Source organism: Bos grunniens, chromosome 6, assembly GCF_055505025.1.
Source record: "Bos grunniens cultivar Pamir isolate PY7600 chromosome 6, Bosgru_T2T1.0, whole genome shotgun sequence".
NCBI classification, from domain to species: domain Eukaryota; kingdom Metazoa; phylum Chordata; class Mammalia; order Artiodactyla; family Bovidae; genus Bos; species Bos grunniens.
The window spans coordinates 10074874-10085168 of NC_141170.1; the positions used below are offsets into that span (position 1 = coordinate 10074874).

The 10295-nt window shown below is 42.1% G+C and overlaps 1 long non-coding RNA gene across 1 annotated transcript in view; it reads right to left on the reverse strand.

Annotated features, from left to right (window-relative positions):
- The window catches only part of LOC147370264 (uncharacterized), a 37060-nt gene extending 29875 nt beyond the window's left edge, over positions 1–7185 (reverse strand). The window contains exon 1 of the long non-coding RNA XR_015166085.1: positions 6976–7185. This is a non-coding gene — a long non-coding RNA (uncharacterized LOC147370264). The remainder of the gene's footprint in view (positions 1–6975) is intronic.
- Between the last annotated feature and the right edge of the window lie 3110 nt (positions 7186–10295).

Sequence of the window (10295 nt, forward strand, 5' to 3'; positions counted from 1 at the left end):
GTAAAGAATCCACCTGCAATGCAGGAGACCCCAGTTCAATTCCTGGGTTGGAAAGATCTCCTGGAGAAGGCAAAAGCTACCCACTCCAGTATTCTGGCCTGGAGAATTCCATGGGCTATAGAGTCCATGGGGACACAAAGAGTCAGATGCGACTGAGCGACCTTTTTTCACCCATTCCTTTTTCTAAAGTCATGAATAGATTAAGAGACTAAAGTAGGGGCAGATAAATCCGTTGAAAGTGAAAAGTGAATTCACTCAGTCGTGTCTAACTCTGTGATTCTATGGACTGTAGTCTGTCAGGCGCCTCCTTCCATGGGATTTCCCAGGCGAGAATACTGGAGTGGATTTCATTTCCTTCTCTAGGGGATCTTATGGACCTGGGGATCAAACCCAAATCTCCCTCTTTGAAGGCAAACTCTTTATCATCTGAGCCACCAGGGAATCCCAGTTAGGCAGGCACTAAAGTAACCAAAGAAAATAAGAATTGATGAACTAAGTAACAACAGTGAGAACTGAGAGATGAAGATATTTAGAAGATGTTTAAGAAGTGACTGAGTATGACCAGTGAGGAAGGTAATGAGAAAGATGAAAATCAAAATTGGTGCCAGGATTCTGGCTTGGGAAACTGGGTGGTAGTGAGGTCATTCACTAAGAACAGTGCCATAGAGGAAGGCTGAGTTTGAAGGTGAAAAATCACCCGGTGTACGAGACAGCAAAAGAGACACTGATGTATAGAACAGTCTTATGGACTCTGTGGGAGAGGGAGAGGGTGGGAAGATTTGGGAGAATGATATTGAAACATGTAAAATATCATGTAAGAAACGAGTTGCCAGTCCAGGTTCGATACACGATACTGGATGCTTGGGGCTAGTGCACTGGGACAACCCAGAGGGATGGTATGGGGAGGGAGGAGGGAGGAGGGTTCAGGATGGGGAACACATGTATACCTGTGGCGGATTCATTTTGATATTTGGCAAAACTAATACAATTATGTAAAGTTTAAAAATAAAATAAAATTAAAAAAAAAAAGAAGGTGAAAAATCAAAAATTTGATTTTGAGTATGTTGACCTAAAGATGTAAAAATTTCATCCAAATGGGAATTCCTAATATATAGATTGTCAGATAAAGCACAGGATTTCTACATAAATTTGAATTTTAAATGAACAATAAATAATTTTAATATAAATATGCACAAAATGTTTCATGGAACAAGCTAAACTAAAAAAGTTTTTTTTTTTTTTTTTTCCCCATCAGAAATTTCATTTCACTGGACACAATACAGATTTTCATTTGATAAATGTGGTAAACTCACAAGTATAGTTGACATGGTCCTTCCCTGGTGGCTCATTGATAAAGAACCCATCTGTCTGTGCAGGAGATGCAGGTTCAACCCCTGTGTCAGAAAGATCCCCTGGAGAAGGATGACAACCCACTCCAATATTCTTGCTTGGGAAATACCATAGACAGAGAAGCCTGTTGGCTACAGTCCATGGGGTTGCAAAAGGGTTAGACACAACTTAACAACTAAGCAACAACAATAGTTGATGTAGTTTGTAACTAGGAGAGAGAGACATGGATATGAAATATAAACTTTGTAATGACTTGTATGTAGCTGATGATGTAAATTCTGTTACTCACCAGCTTTCTGACCCTAGCCAAGATAACTTCACCTCACATTTGTATAATGTGGAGATTCTATTAGCTGATTTTCTTTAACCTTTTCTGTTTTAAGATAATATATAACTCTGAGTACACTTTCTTGAATATATCTACTTATGATTTTTATACTATTATCTGCCACAAATAACATTTATTGTGATTTGATGGAGTTAGCTGCCATGTTCAATTTTTAGGGAAGAGCAAATTATCCTTTTCATGCAAGTGTTTCTCTGGCACTGCTTTTTCCACCATTTGATAAAAATAATAGCCAGCTGTCCTGATATAGAAATGTTTATTTCTGTAGTATCACTTTCTCTTATTTATTCAATTTTGTCACAGTATGCCATATTTGGATCATAAATTTTGATTTATACTAAAGTCACACTGAGGGATATTGATTCACTTGAACATGCTTGATGCATTCCATTTCTGAACGCTAGAGTTGCCTACCAAATAGCAAAATTATTTCTCTCTATTTTTATTCTCAAGTGAATATAATATTTGAGAAAACATCACATATGATTCCCATATAGGTTTTAGGTCTTATTCTAAAAGGCTGGTTTACAGAAGCTAATAAATTTTTCCATATGCCAGCATAATGATGTTAGTGTCCCTGTCCTCCACAATTTTAAGAATAATCACAAAATAAATTTTATTAGATTTTGACAATTTAATAGTGCTGATAACTACAACCAGCTACATTGTAAATAATTCAATACTGTTATCACAATCACTACAGGTATTGAAACAGTTAAAAGGTTGTTGTTAAACCATAAAAAGATGCTGAGATTCTTGGCCTCTGGAGGAGACAAATTCAACCTGGGGCCAGAGACAAGGTTTGATTGCTCAGAGCTTTTGTGTAATAAAGTTTTATTAAACATAAAAGAGATAGAAAAAGCTTCTGATAGAGACATCAGAAGGAGCCAGAAAGAGTGCCCCCACCCTTTTCTTTTAGGAGAGTTATGTTTCTAAGGGAAAGGGGCATCGTCCCTAAATTGTTGAGCCAACATATTCTCCTAATACTCATATTGAGGGTCTCTGATCCAGGAGCCCCAGGTAATAGTTGGAGGAGGTTGTGGCACTCATAGGAGCCTGGACAACAATTTGTAACTTAAATGCTTTCAGACGGTTAGAAACAAACTCCTTTTTACAGTTACAGATGTAAGGCAAAATAGTTATTATACCAAGTTAAAACTTAATCAAAATTAAAAGTCACATTATGTCCATAGTTAGGGTACAATATGTTATAGCAGTCCATCTTATGATTGTTAGACATCATCACAGAGTTGAAGAAAGTCCTTTCCTTGAAGAGGAGAAACCTGTCATGGGAAGTGTTCAATTGATGAGGAGGGGAGTGCTCCGCAGATCCAGCAATTAGACTCATTGTGGAATGCAGTGTAGGAATGAGTGCAGGACAGAAAGGCGCTGTCTTGAGGGCCAACCAACAGACTCAGGACTTTTGGAGTCAACAGAAGCAAGCCCACCTAGATTCTCAGGCCCATCTCGGTTCCTGGCTCAAACAGCGGCTTGTTTGACTCAAAGACTGGGTCAGGAGTTAACCCCCCGATAACGTCTGTTGAAAAGCTAAAAGATGAGTCACATAGTTAATTTTAACTATGTGACTTCAGGATCTATGACAATATCTGTGCATGAAAACAGTCTGTCATGGAGACAGTCCTTTCTTTGTAGTGGCAGTTTGAGCCCTCATTAAAGCTGCGGGTAAAACTTTAAACCAACTGTCTTGTGTTTCCTAGTTAGCTTACATGGGACTGGAGGTACCCAGGGGGCCCTAACTAAGCCCCTATCCTAATAACACCTGAGGAATCCCTGGTATTGATAACTGTGGAGGGCCAATCAGTCAATTTTCTTTTGGATACTGAGGCAGCTTTCTGCTCACTAAAGCCCCTGGTCTGCTTTCCTTCCCATTCACTACTTTTCTTAATGTCATTATCCTTTTCAACTTTTTCTGAATTGGAGTCTCCAGGAATAGTGTAAGTGATATTCTATTCTTAGAGCTTTGAATACCCCCTTGAGTTACAGCAACTTTAAAGATGGAGCCATGGTCACTCTGAACTTTAGAGTTTAAGATCCCACTAATATTATGAGAAGTCAGTACAGTAAGATTTTGCCCATTCATTAACCTCAGGCTTTAGTGAATACTGCTTTTGATGGGAAAATAGGTGAGGGTCTTTGAGCTTGATAATGACAGGAACAGCGTTTTGTGCTTGACCCACAGTTTTTCCATCAGCTCACACTTTATAACTTACATTTTGTTCAATTAAAAGAGCAGGTTCCCCATATATATGAAAACAGAGGCCTGGACCTTGTTCAGCATATCCCTCCCCAGAAGGGGTGAGGGAGACTGGCACGATTAGAAACTCGAGAAAATAGCACAGAGTCCCAGTTGCAGCTTAAAGTATGACTGGAATAATAGCATTTGGCTTGTCCAGACAGCCCCATTGCAGTAGTGAATGGGAAGGAAAGCAGACCAGGGGCTTTACTGAGCAGAAAGCTGCCTCAGTGTCCAAAAGAAAATTGACTGATTGGCCCTCCACAGTTATCAATACCAGGGATTCCTCAGGTGTTATTAGGATAGGGGCTTGGTTAGGGCCCCTGGGCACCTTCAGTCCCGAATGTTTTGGGAGTCCAACCCCTGGGGCCTACACGTCAGTGGGCAGTCTCTTCTTCAATATGATCATTTGCAGACTGGACATGGAGCTGGGGACACCTTAGATGCCTGAGGGCAATCCTGCTTGAGATGACCCTCCTTTCCACAGTAATAGCAAGCATATCCTTTTTTACCTGGGTCCTTCTGGGCATTTTTCTCAGGCTGTTTCAGGGCAGATTTAATGGCCTTTGTTGTGGCTTCAGTCCTTTGCCTGGTTCTTTTTCCCTCCTCGTATTCTCTACCATAATACACCATCTGAGCCAGCTGTAACAGTTTTTCAAAGACTGATTTGGTCCAAACTCCTTTGTAATGTACAGCAAATATCTGGAGCCAACTGAGTGAGAAATCTATCTTTAAAGATCATTTCTCCCTCTAAACTTTCAGGATCAACATCAGTAAACTTGCGGAGAGCCTCCCGTAGTCTATCTAGGGATTTACCAGGAGTTTCCTTCTCTCCCTGTTCCGTGTCAGCCAGCTGAGCATATTTTAAAGTCTTAGCGGCACTCACTTGAGTCCCTCAAGAATACACTTGACAAAGTGTCTCTGTTATAGGGACTGGTTGGCTCCCAGTAGAGAGGGGAGCTACTTCGTGCTCACTCTTTCCCCTTGTCTCACGTTCAAGCCATTCATCTCCAAAAGCAGTAGTTTCGCCCAAAATTCAAGCTTCCAAGTCAGGAGTCAGCATCTGTCCCAAGACATACACTATATCTTTCCAAGTAAGCTCATAAAGTAAAGTTAGCCCCATAAATGCTTCTGTGTGCTTTTTGGATCCTCTTGATAGTCTCAACTGCAATTGGTACTGTTTGAATTTCTACCAAGACTGAGGCCACCCCTCCTGGAAGGGTGCCCTGATTCTCAACCTGTTCAGCTGGGAACCCCAGATACAGGGGCAAAGTAAGAGGACAGGAGGGAGCTGAAGGTTTCACACCCAAATCTGTACCCTTAGGACACAAGTCTGACATGTCTCGCAGAGAGATAAAGAGCAACACTTATGTCACTTCTACCCATTTCCCTTGTTTTCTACAGAACTGGTCTAGTTGTAAAATAGTAATAATTGAGGTCTTTCAACTGGCCAGCATTCCCTGCCTTCCAAAGGATACTGTGGCCATTCAGTATCACAGAAGAAGATCATGCATATCTTTTTAAATTCTGGGGATCAAACTTGTCCCAGTTCTTTAAAATACATTTTAAAGAAGTGGTTCTGGAACTGTTAGCTCCCATCTATGAGAGAGAGATAAGGAGAAGGAAATGGCAACCACTCCAGTATTCTTTCCTGGAGAGTCTCAGGGACAGAGGAGCCTGGTGGGCTGCTGCCTATGGGATTGCATGGAGTCAGACACGACTGGGGCAACTGAGCAGCAGCAGCATAAGAGAGAAAAAAGCAGCATCTACAGCTGTGGCTTCTTTCCACTGGAGGCATCCCTCCTTGCTTTAGATGGGGGTGTAGGCAGCCTTTCCACCAAAGCTTTCTTTCCCTGGTTGGACTTGGTCTGTCCCTTACTGACGCAGGCTCTATCCTCATCCGTCCCAGTTCTATCATGGGGGCACCAGGGTAGACCTGATGGCATCACAGATTGATTTTCAGTTCCTTAACACCAAGGCATTTGTTTGATTTGCCCTTTTCCTCTGATGCCACCTGGGGTGGAGCAGAGTAGCTTGCCCAGAATGTTTCCCAAGCGAGGACTACTAGGGGAAGCAGCCATCTTATATGTGCCCATGCACACTCCTGTGTACAGTCCTGACCACTGTAGAAGTGCTGAGTCATTGCCACATCAGTATATCTGATACTGAAAGTGTCAGCCAGCGAGAAAAGAGTGATTTTTGTCCTCAAGCTATCAGGACCAATCCTTCCAGCTTATTTCCACAGATTCCACAAAAGAATATCTAAGGAGTTGAGACAAAACCCACCAGAGAGCCTCCTCTGGTCCACTAAGAGCTAACACTATCAAAGGAAGAAGCCCACTGCACTTCCAATCTGACCAGATCCAGGAACTCCCGATCTGTGTCTCCAAAAATCTCATGGTCACCAGCAGTGCTTTTATCCACATAGATAGGCAGCACAGCCATGACAAAGCCTCACTTTCAGGTCGCTGGCCCCTGAGACACGCAGCCAAGAGAGTGACCTCTAGCCTGAGAGACATTCCTGGAGCTAGAGCTCAGCCTCACTCCCAAACATGCTCTTGTAAATTTCGGCTCCTAGCAAGGCGAGGTGCTTCCATACTTGGTGTCTAAGTAAAAGTACATAGTAACAGCATGGATCACAATTCCCTTGGAAGTCTATAATTCGACAGATTAGGTTAGTAGTTCTAATTCCCTATGCAATTATGAAGTGATCAGAGACCAGGAAAAAGATGACCCAGAAAGAAAAGTTCAGTCCACACGCTTTGCCAACTCTGGCCACTCCCCTTACAGGGATGTTGGGTATCTCTTGGTACTGGCAGGTCAGTATAAATCCCTGACAAGACTCCCCTTTCTGGGGCTGCCTTTAGTCGTTATGAAGCACCGCAAAACTGCAGATCAGGGCTCTTCGCTTACTTCACTCACGGCGTGTCATTCATTCACACAAGCACACCAGAGAGTTAGCAAAGTAAAGCAGAAAACGTGTATACTAAGAAAGCAGAGAGTTTAGAGCTCTGAGTGTTCTTACTGTGTCCTGAAGTTCCCAGACGAGCCTCCGAGATGACAGCTTAACAGTGAATGGTGTCGGATTCGTGACATCCGAAGAAGAAGATTTAGCTTCTAGACCAGGGACCAGGCTTGATCATTCAGGATCTTTTGTACAGCAGAGTTTTATTAAAGTGAAAAGGGACAGAGAAATATTCTGACATAGACATGGGAAGGGGGACTGAGAATGCCCGTTAGTCTTTAGCTGGATGTTTTCTGTCTGTTAGAAAGCTATTAATCAGATAAGAAAGACGTCTCAAGGCTGACCGAGTTTCACCAGGCCCCTCTCCCACAATATGCATTTTTGAGATAGAGTGGAATGATGTGTGTCATCCCCCAGCCACAAAACAATTGATATGAATACCGGTTTGTTGAGCTATTATCAGCCCAAGATTTGAGAAAAGAAAACAAATTTAGTCTTCAGTTTAGTTCAGTTGCTCAGTCGTGTCCAACTCTTTGTGACCCCATGAATCGCAGCACACCAGGCCTCCCTGTCCATCAGCTACTCCTGGAGTCTACTCAAACTCATGTCCATCAAGTCGGTGATGCCATCCAGCCATCTCATCCTCTGTTGTCCCCTTCTCCTCCTACCCCCAATCCCTCCCAGCATCAGGGTCTTTTGCAATGAGTCAACTCTTCGCATGAGGTGGCCAAAATATTGGAGTTTCAGCTTTAGCATCATTCCTTCCAAAGAACACCCAGGACTGATCTCCTTTAGGATGGACTGGTTGGAACTCCTTGCAGTCTAAGGGACTTTCAGGAGTCTTCTCCAACACCACAGTTCAAAAGCATCAGTTCTTTGGTGCTCAGCTTTCCTCACAGTCCGACTCTCACATCCATACATGACCACTGGAAAAACCATAGCCTTGACTAGACAGACCTTTGTTGACAAAGTAATGTCTCTCCTTTTGAATATGCTATCTATGTTGGTCATAACTTTCCTCCCAAAGAGTGAGCGTCTTTTAATTTCATGGCTGCAATCACCATCTGCAGTGATTTTGGAGCCCCCCCCCAAAAAGTCTGACACTGTTTCCCCATCTATTTGCATGAAGTGATGAGACCAGATGCCATGATCTTAGTTTTCTGAATGTTGAGTTTTAAGCCAAATTTTTTCACTCTCCTCTTTCACTTTCATCAAGAGGCTTTTGAGTTCCTCTTCACTTTCTGCCATAAGGGTAGTGTCATCTGCATATCTGAGATTATTGACATTTCTCCCGGCAATCGTGATTCCAGCTTGTGCTTCTTCCAGCCCAGTGTTTCTCATGATGTACTCTGCATATAAGTTAAATAAGCAGGGTGACAATATACAGCCTTGATGTACTCCTTTTCCTATTTGGAACCAGTCTGTTGTTCCATGTCCAGTTCTAACTGTTGTTTCCTGATCTGCATATAAGTTTCTCAAGGGGCAGGTCAGGTGGTCTGGTATTCCCATCTCTTTCAGAATTTTCCACAGTTTCTTGTGATCCACACAGTCAAAGGCTTTGGCATATTCAATAAAGAAGAAATAGATGTTTTTCTGGAACTCTCTTGCTTTTTTGATGATCCAGCAGATGTTGGCAATTTGATCTCTGATTGCTCTGCCTTTTTTTAGTCTTAGGTGGAACCATTTTGAAGAAAGGCAAATTCTAAAATATATACATAGTTTCATTAACATAGCTTAAGAAAAACATTTCCATAAGAAAAATGCATTGGTTAGCTCCAGACTTGAATAAAGGTAAGTTCAGGTGGAATCAGGTGTCATCATGACAGCACAGAATTTTAAAAGACACTTGCAGCCTATTTCCTCTGCTTGGAGACCCCTGGCCTTCCTGCCTGTTACCCTCTCACAGTGGGTACAACTAAATGATTTACCAAAGGTAGTTCCCCTTGTGGATAAGGGAGCTAAATTTGAACACAAGGTTTCTCGTCTCAATTTTATTCTCTCCCCATTGTGCCATGCTATCCCTCTTGATTTCATAGACTTTCTTCACAAATGATGAGTCATTTTCAAGGATATTACACGAGGTTGTTATATAAACAACACTGCCTGTGTGTGCTCAGTCACTCAGTCTTGTCTAACTCTTTTTGCCATCCCCTGGACTGCGGCCCTCCAGGCTCCTCTGTCCATGGAATTTTCCAGTCAAGTATACTGGAATGGGATGCCATTTCCTCCTCCCTGGGGTCTTCTTGACTCAGGGGTCAAACCGATGGCTCCTACATCTCTTGCATTAGCAGGTGGATTCTTTACCACAGAGCCACCTGGGAAGCCCATAAAGAACACTGGAGAAATCTTAAATAGATTTTAAAAAGAGAAAAGTCAAATCCTCCCCTCCACCAACTGAGCTACAGCTGAAGGACTTCAAATAGTATTAAGAGGGCAGATTCCCTCCTATTTGGCTCAGATGGCAAAGTGTCTGCCAGCAATGCAGGAGACCCAGGTTGGATCCCTGGGCCGGGAAGATCCCCTGGAGAAGGAAATAGCAACCCACTCCAGTATTCTTGCCTGGAAAATTCCGTGGACAGAGGAGACTTGTAGGCTACAGTCCAAGGGGTCGCAAAGAGTCGGACACGCCTGAGAGACTTCACTTCACGTCACTTCCCTCCTATTACCACAGAAATTAAATAACAACCACAAAGGGACAGGAGGCCACACTGAAAGGTGCTGAATACGGCTGTCATCTTGGTTGTGGTGATGGTATCACTGTGTACACATACATCCAAGTGTAATCAAATTGCACACATAAAATATGTGCAGTTGTTTGTATATTAATTAAAATTCAATACTATCGTTATAAATAAGGAGAAAAATAAATAGAAAGGACAAATTTCTATCTTTAAGGAGTTAGAATAGATAATCTATAAAGACTTTAAAGTTCAGGAATGAATACAAACGATACTTGAACAGTATTTAAAATGAAGTATCATCTATTACACTGTGTCCTTTTATGTTACTGATGAATCGGTATGCATCCAGAAGTGGGCAATTACATTTTCAAGAGGTTTAGAAACTAGCTATGGAAACAACACTTGAAGGAGTTTTAGACATTTACTTTGGAGAAGAGGTAATGCTGAATGTCACGCAGAGAGAAATCCATTCTTTGTGATATCCAGAGGGTCCAGGATTAATGGGAAGGAAAAGGATGGGAAAGCAGAGAGAAGGAAGAGGAGGAACAGAAGGGCAAATTCATATTTAGTAAGCTTCTCCTGTGCACCAAGGAATTTACACATGGAAATCTCTAAGCTTCTGGTAATTTGCTCAGAAGTTCTGAGTTGAGAATTTGATAGACAGTCTACATTATGCAGTATGCATCTACCTTCTAATCA